The sequence below is a fragment of the Dryas octopetala genome, chromosome 4, assembly GCF_963921425.1.
Source record: "Dryas octopetala chromosome 4, drDryOcto1.1, whole genome shotgun sequence".
NCBI lineage: Eukaryota > Viridiplantae > Streptophyta > Magnoliopsida > Rosales > Rosaceae > Dryas > Dryas octopetala.
In genome coordinates this window covers 2049332-2056485 of record NC_141369.1, presented here as the reverse complement: position 1 = coordinate 2056485, position 7154 = coordinate 2049332, and the positions used below count along the sequence as shown (strand labels likewise).

Here is a 7154-nt window from a genome sequence, read left to right as displayed (position 1 = left end):
CAACTAGTAGAGCATCGTTTTCCAATCAAAGACGATTTCAAGCCATTCAAACAACCGCCCCGACGAATGTCAAAAGAAGTTTAGCTAAGGGTGAAAGAGGAAATTGAAAAATTTTTTGTAGCCAAGTTTATACGGCCAGCGATATATGTAAATTTACTTTCTAATATTGTTCATGTAATTAAAAAGAATGGCAAAATAAGAGTTTGTGTGGATTTTCACAATTTAAATCTTGCAACTTCTAAAGACGAATATCATATGCCTATGGCCGATCTCCTTGTTGATGGGGCGGCCAAACATGAAATCTTGTGATTTATGGATGGCTACAACCAAATTAATATAGTAGAGGAAGATATCCATAAAATAGCATTTAGGTGCCCGGGGGCAATCAGAGCATTTGAATGGGTGGTAATGCCTTTTGGCCTTAAGATTGCTGGTGCAACCTACCAACGGGCCATGAAAGTGATTTTCCATGATATGATTGGCAAGACTTTGGAAGTGTATATTGATGATGTGGTTGTTGTTGTTATCCTACCTCAAGTGCAAGGTTGTCAAGTTTTAGTATGGAAATGGAAGTAAGGGGTTGTCGTACCGAAGAGATTGGATTAGGATTTCAATCACAAGCTAGATTGATTTTAGGGTTATAAAACTAACAAATAACCTACTATGTACTATGCAAGCCAAGACTAAACATAATGATATGTGCAAATGTGTAGTGTTGAGTTGTTGTTTGGTTGATTGATGATAAGTAACACTAGAATTTAAAACTAACAAATGGAAATACAAGCAAATTCAAGTACAAATTAAATTCAATGGTGATAAAGGATTTGGGGTTATTAGGGGTTCACACTAACCCTCCCAGGTAACAAACAATTCAATTAATAATTATGCCAAATTAGATATATTAGATTCCCTCCTAACCCCCGATCAAGGTAAATTATGGCACATCCTCTTTCATGTTATCAACTATCCCAACCAAGGTGATAGATAACTACCTAAGATTAATGTCATAGCAAACCCTAGGTGCATAAAGTTCTAAAGATGAGGAATTCAAGCAATTAAAACAATTCAACCAAGGTGCTTTTAAATTATCATGCTCTTATGCAACAAGTTTTAGAAACTAAAGGTTACCAATCTCCAATTTCTACATGACAATATTTCTCATATGCACAAGTGGTAAATTCACACATATAAGTCATAATCTTTAAACTAGCATAAGAGCATATATATATATATATATATCCAAAAGGGCATTTATATCACAAATCACAAAGTCATTACATGGTTGGGCTAAGGCTACATCCCTAACCCCAAATCAAAAAACTACTCACTAGCCATAAAAGTTATAAACAACATCACAAATTGAAACATAAATGGAAACAAGAAGGAAAAGAGAAAACTCTAGATGTTGAAGCCAAGCTCCCAAGGGGTGTCACTCCTCCAAGGATGCCCAAAATAGCTTCTTGTCCTAAGTGCCTCCAAGCTCCTCTTGCAATAATGGTTGTGAATATGATAGATGGGTGTTGTGATGGTGTTTGGCTTTTTGGAGAGGAAGAGTTGATGGAGAGAAGATGGACAAAAGAAATGATAAAGAGAGATGAGAAAAAGCTAGGGTTTTGAAATATGGAAGATGAGATGTGTGTGTTTGAAATGAGATGATGGAATGAATGATGAAATGAGTGCAATTAGAGAGGATGGAGGGGGGAGCTCAAAAATGAGAGAGTGTTTTATGGTTTGGGTGAATTGTTATGTCTAGAATATGTGGCTAGTATTAAAAGGAAATGAAGGGATAAGGTTTGGTTAATTCAAAAATGAGAATATTTCATCTTATCCCTCAATGGATGATCCATAAAGAATGTTGAGATAGGTAGATGTTCTCTTTGCCTCATTTAGAGCCTTCACATTGTGGTTTCTGAATTTTGCTTAGAATGGGCAAACAAAGGAGAAGGAAAGAGAGCATGTGATAGGCAATTACCCAAAATGGAAAGATGCCTTGGGACCACTTTATCTTTTTGCTGACAGGATTTCTGAGCTGTCTTTGGAGAGCAATTTGGAGGCCTTACCCAACTCCGAAATTTACGGTTTATATATCAATAGAAAGCCCTGGATGTCTTCTTTCCAACCATATATTATATGTCTCAATCCAAGCTTGAACCAAAATGTTATGCCCCACACAATGCAGCTGACTCAGTTCTCCTCAGGTGCAGTTTTGGGCTGATTTTGAAATTCAAAATGAACATCTTAGAAGTCTTCAAATGTCACGAAATTTAACCTGGAATAACTTTAAGGTGTTAGCTTCTATCTCCAATTAGATTCGTGTTAAAATATTTTAAGGAGAATAAATGGTGAAATTTCTCATTTTATTGCTCGGAATCTAAAAGCATTAAACTAAATGAAATTTAAAACTTTTAATAAAATGAACTCACAAAAACTAAGTAAGAGAAATATAAAAAGATGTGAATTTATGAACATATCAATTGTAAAGTTGGCCACTCGGTCAGACCATGTTGGGGATTTAAAGAAAGCTTTAGAAAGAATGAGGTTGCATAAACTAAAAATGAATCCTCAAAAATGCACTTTTGGGGTGTCGAACGGAAACTTTCTAGGCTTTCTAGTCCACCAAAGAGGAATTTAAGTGGACAATAATAAGGCCAAAGCCATCATTGACGCTCCCCCACCTAAGAACAAAAAAGAATTGCAAAGCTTCATTGACCGAATAAACTTTTTGAGAAGGTTTATTTCAAACTCGGCTGGAAAGACGGAACATTTTTCTCTACTTCTTAAGCTTAAGGGTGAAGAGGAATTTGTATGGGGAGAACTAAAACAGAAGGCATTTGAAGCAATTAAAGATTATTTAACCCGGCCACTAGTATTGATTCCGCCTAAGAGAGGCAAACCACTGAAGTTGTACATATCGGCTTCAGAGAACTCTATTGGAAGCTTGTTGGCCTAAAACAATGATGAAAAGAAGGAACATGTCATCCACTACTTAAGTAGAATACTAACGGCAGTGGAAATAAAATATTCGCCGATCGAAAAATTATGTTTGGCTTTATACTCCACAGCCACAAAATTGAGACATTACATGTTGCCTTATGTTGTCTTCATCATTTCCAAAACAAACCTCATTAAATACATGTTGTCCCGGCCTATCATTAGAGGCTGAATTGGAAAATGGACAATGGCTTTGTTCGAATTCTCGTTTAGGTTCGTGCCCCAACAATCGGTTAAGGGCCAAGCCTTAGCCGATTTCCTAGCTGCTCACCCCAGTGTAGAAATAGAAGACATGGAGTCATTCGAGATAGCATCTCACTTTCTGGTACCATGGAAGTTATACTTTGATGGGTCAAGTAGCGCGGCCGCAGCTGGGGTTGGAATTGTGATCGTTTCCCCAGAGAGTTTTAGAGCACAATATGCCTTCTAATTTGACTTCACATGTTCAAATAATCAAGCCGAATATGAAGCATTAATTATCGGCCTGGAAATTTTGAGAGAGCTTGGGGCAGCCAATGTAACGATCATGGGTGATTCCTTGTTAGTCATTAAACAATTAACCGGAGAATATAATTGTTATAGTGCGGTGTTGTCAGAATACCGTGAAATGGCAATCCAATTAATGGACGACTTTGACGAAGTTAACATGGAGCATGTTCCTTGAGATTTGAATTGGGAGGCCAATGAATTGGCCCAACTTGCATTTGGTGTACACCTATCTGAGGGGTTGGCTGAGAAATTCTTTAAAGTAGAAAGAAGATTCTTGCCTTCGATCGAGGATAAGGGATTGATGATATGAGCAATACCATCAGACGTTACGCTAGAAGATTGAAGTTATCCTCTTCTCCAATACTTAAGGCGTCCAACCGAGAAGCATAGTCGAAGAATAAGACTTCAGGCAATAAACTATGTGATTATGAACGGTGATTTATATAGAAAAGGGTTTGACGACTTACTGTTAAGGTACCTAGGGAAAAAGGAAGCCATGTAAGTTATGACTGAAGTTCATGAAGGAGCATGCAGTGCCCACCAACCCGGAAATGGAATCAAGATGAGGTGGTTGATTAGGAGACATAGTTTCTATTGGCCAACTATCCTAAAAGATTGCATCACATATGCGAAAGGTTGCCAGCATTGCCAAAGGCATGGCCCGGTCCAACATGTGTTGACAACAATGTTGAACCCTATAATCAAACCTTGGTCATTCAGAGGTTGGGCTATGGACGTGATTATTCACCCATCTTCAAGCAAATGCCATTCCTACATCTTAGTGGCCACCGACTACTTCACTAAGTGGGTCAAAGCTGTACCTTTGAAGAAGGTATCACAGGTTGAAGTCATCCAATTCGTGAAAGAAAACATTATTCACCGTTTCGGTCTACCTAAGTCCATTACCACTGATCGGGGAAAATATTTCATAGGGGTGGACGTTAAAGCATTCATAGAAAAGAATGAGATCAGGTTGCATCACTCCACCCCATATTATGCCGAAGCTAATGGTCAGACAGAAGCCAGCAACAAGGTTATCAAGAATATCATTCAAAAAACTATAACGGACAAGCCAAAAAAGTGGCATGAAGTATTGTTCGAAACCTTGTGGGCTTATCGGACATCAAGGAGATCGGGGACAGGAACGACACCGTTTGCTTTAACGTATGAGCATGACGCGGTTTTACCTTTGGAGATAGCAGTCAAGTCCTTGCGGGTTGCCTTCCAAGAAAATTTAACACCGGATGAGTACACTCAAGCCATGGTTCAAGAGCTCGAAGAGTTGGATGAATCAAGATTGAAAGCTTTGAACAACTTAAAACTTCAAAAACAAGCCATAGCAAGGGCGTACAATAAGAAAACGAGGGCCAAAAGTTTCGGAGAGGGCGATTTAGTTTGGAAAACCATCTTGCCTCTTGGTAAACATGATCAAAAATTTGAAAAATGGTAACCCACGTGGAAGGGACCATTCACTGTGGTTAAGGTTTTAGGTAGAGGAGCATATCGATTAATGGACTATGATGGCCAACTTCATGATGCTCCAATCAATGACCGATATTTAAAGCGATACTACCTAACGGCTTGGGAATTGATGCAAAACGAAAACACATGAGAAACATAATCATAAGGATGAGTAGAAAGCCGACCAATATGTATATATATATATATATCATTAAAAAAAATATATGATCAAGGCTACAAAAGCAAGGCCATAGATGACCAAAAATCATAAGTCAGCCATTATAGAACAAAAGGTTGTAATCGAAAGATAAAATCCCAATATAGGCAACTATGATCGTGGGCTAAACATGGCCAAAGTCTAAAACAAGGCTAAAAGTGATGGAAAATGGTGGCCTTGAAGGTGTCCCAATGACTCTCAGTAATGCTCATGGCTGCGACAAAGCCGGCCTGTTTCTTGGAGAAGTCCTCCTGAGCACGAATCAATTTCTGAAGGCGGGCCTCAATGGGTTTGGCCCCCTGTATACATGCAGAGAACTTAGAGGCTAACTCGACCTGTTGGGCTTCAATCTTTCTCTTCTACTCCTCAAGGTCATGGTAAAGCTGCATCTCCTTCTTGCTTGCGACGGCCTCGGCTACAAGAACATTCTTAGCAGACAGAATTTCAGTGGCTAGGCTAAGAACAACATGGTGCTCGGCCCTGGCGTGATGGTAGTTGGCCGCAATCGACTCAAGTACCTGAAACGAGAACTTTATCATGGTCTTAATGCCAACGACCACAGGGTTGGCCACAGATAGCCTAACAATGGCATCTCGAAGCTTAGCTCGAAATGTTTCGTCCGACATCGCCTCGAGACCTTGAGCGAATAAGGCCTCAAAATCAGTCTTCCCTTGGCCACTGCATGGCCCAAGGATGGAAGACTGGGAGGCTGAAGTAGTGGAGGCAGTAGCGGCTGCAATCAGACATGGAAGCTCTTCAAGGAATCCGTAGCTCCCGTGTCCATCATAGGTGAACCCTGAAAGTTCTAAGTGGAGTGAGAGGCCATTGGGGGGCAATAGAAATTAAGTATGCAAGCCCAGAGAAACATACCCTAAATGGCTAAGAAGTCGTGGTAATAGTAGCCATGGATTCAGAGGTTGGGGTTGCCGGGAGCACTAGCGTGGAGACTTGTGAGCTTGAGCCAGCAATAGAAGTGGGGACAAGTGTTTCGGCCATGGATCCCTATAAGAAAACTTAAATAAATAAAAGATAAGATTTTTTAGGCTGAAATGAGGTTTTTTGACAATTACTTACCGTGACTGTAAGAGGAGGAGATATATGAGCTACGTGACTCTCTGTATCAAGGCCATTAGAATTGGCCCCAGAAACAAAGAAGATGTCAAGAGTCGGCATGGCGTTGTCCTAAGTGATAGGCGATTAGAAGTTAAATGTGCAATAAGGCCAACTAAGAATTTATATGAAGAAAAAAAGTTATGTACCTTTGTTACTTGTGGCTGAAAGACAATGGCCATATCCGTAGAAGTCCCTGGAGCAATCTTAGTGGCATGGTCCAAGTGAGGGTTATTAGGGGATGTGACATTGGCCTCAGTGGGTTTTGGACCAAGTGAACTAGCTAGAAGTGCAGGAGATGTTCGAACCACAACCTATGATGGACAAAATGGGTTAGGTATGCCTTACATACATATAAAAAGTAAACAAAGAAAATGAAAGGGTTTAAGAAATTTGAGCTACCTCACTACCCACCTCCGAATGGGGAAATGAAGACTTGTTCCTGTCAGGCTGAGTCACTAAGTCATCAGATGTAGAGATGACGTGACCATAGGGGATCTCTCCCATGTCCAAAAATGTCTCCACACATCCATTAGTTGGCTGAGAACAAGGCTAGCCACCTACAAAATATGGGTTAGAGTGGTGCAATCCCAATGTTCATCAAAAGTTTAGAGGAACATGTTTACCCTTTGCTCAGCAGTAAGTAAAGAGTTATTTGGTGGCAAGTCTATTGGCATAGAATACATGGTTGCGGATGTGTTTGGAGGGCCAACATTCATGGCCCCAGAAGAAGGGGGGATGAGGAATTGGCGGCCCGCTAGTACAAGGATAAAGAAATTAATAAATTTTTTATGAATTATAATAAAAGAAATGATTTGGCCAACATTGGCCATATTTCTCAAAATGACCAATATTGGCCGTAATTTGTAAATTGGTCAACATTGGC

General features: G+C 39.9%; 1 pseudogene; it reads left to right on the top strand.

Moving 5' to 3' along the window:
• The first annotated feature begins 408 nt into the window (after nucleotides 1–408).
• Nucleotides 409–5092, top strand: LOC147286128 (uncharacterized; annotated as a pseudogene).
• The last annotated feature ends 2062 nt before the right edge of the window (nucleotides 5093–7154 follow it).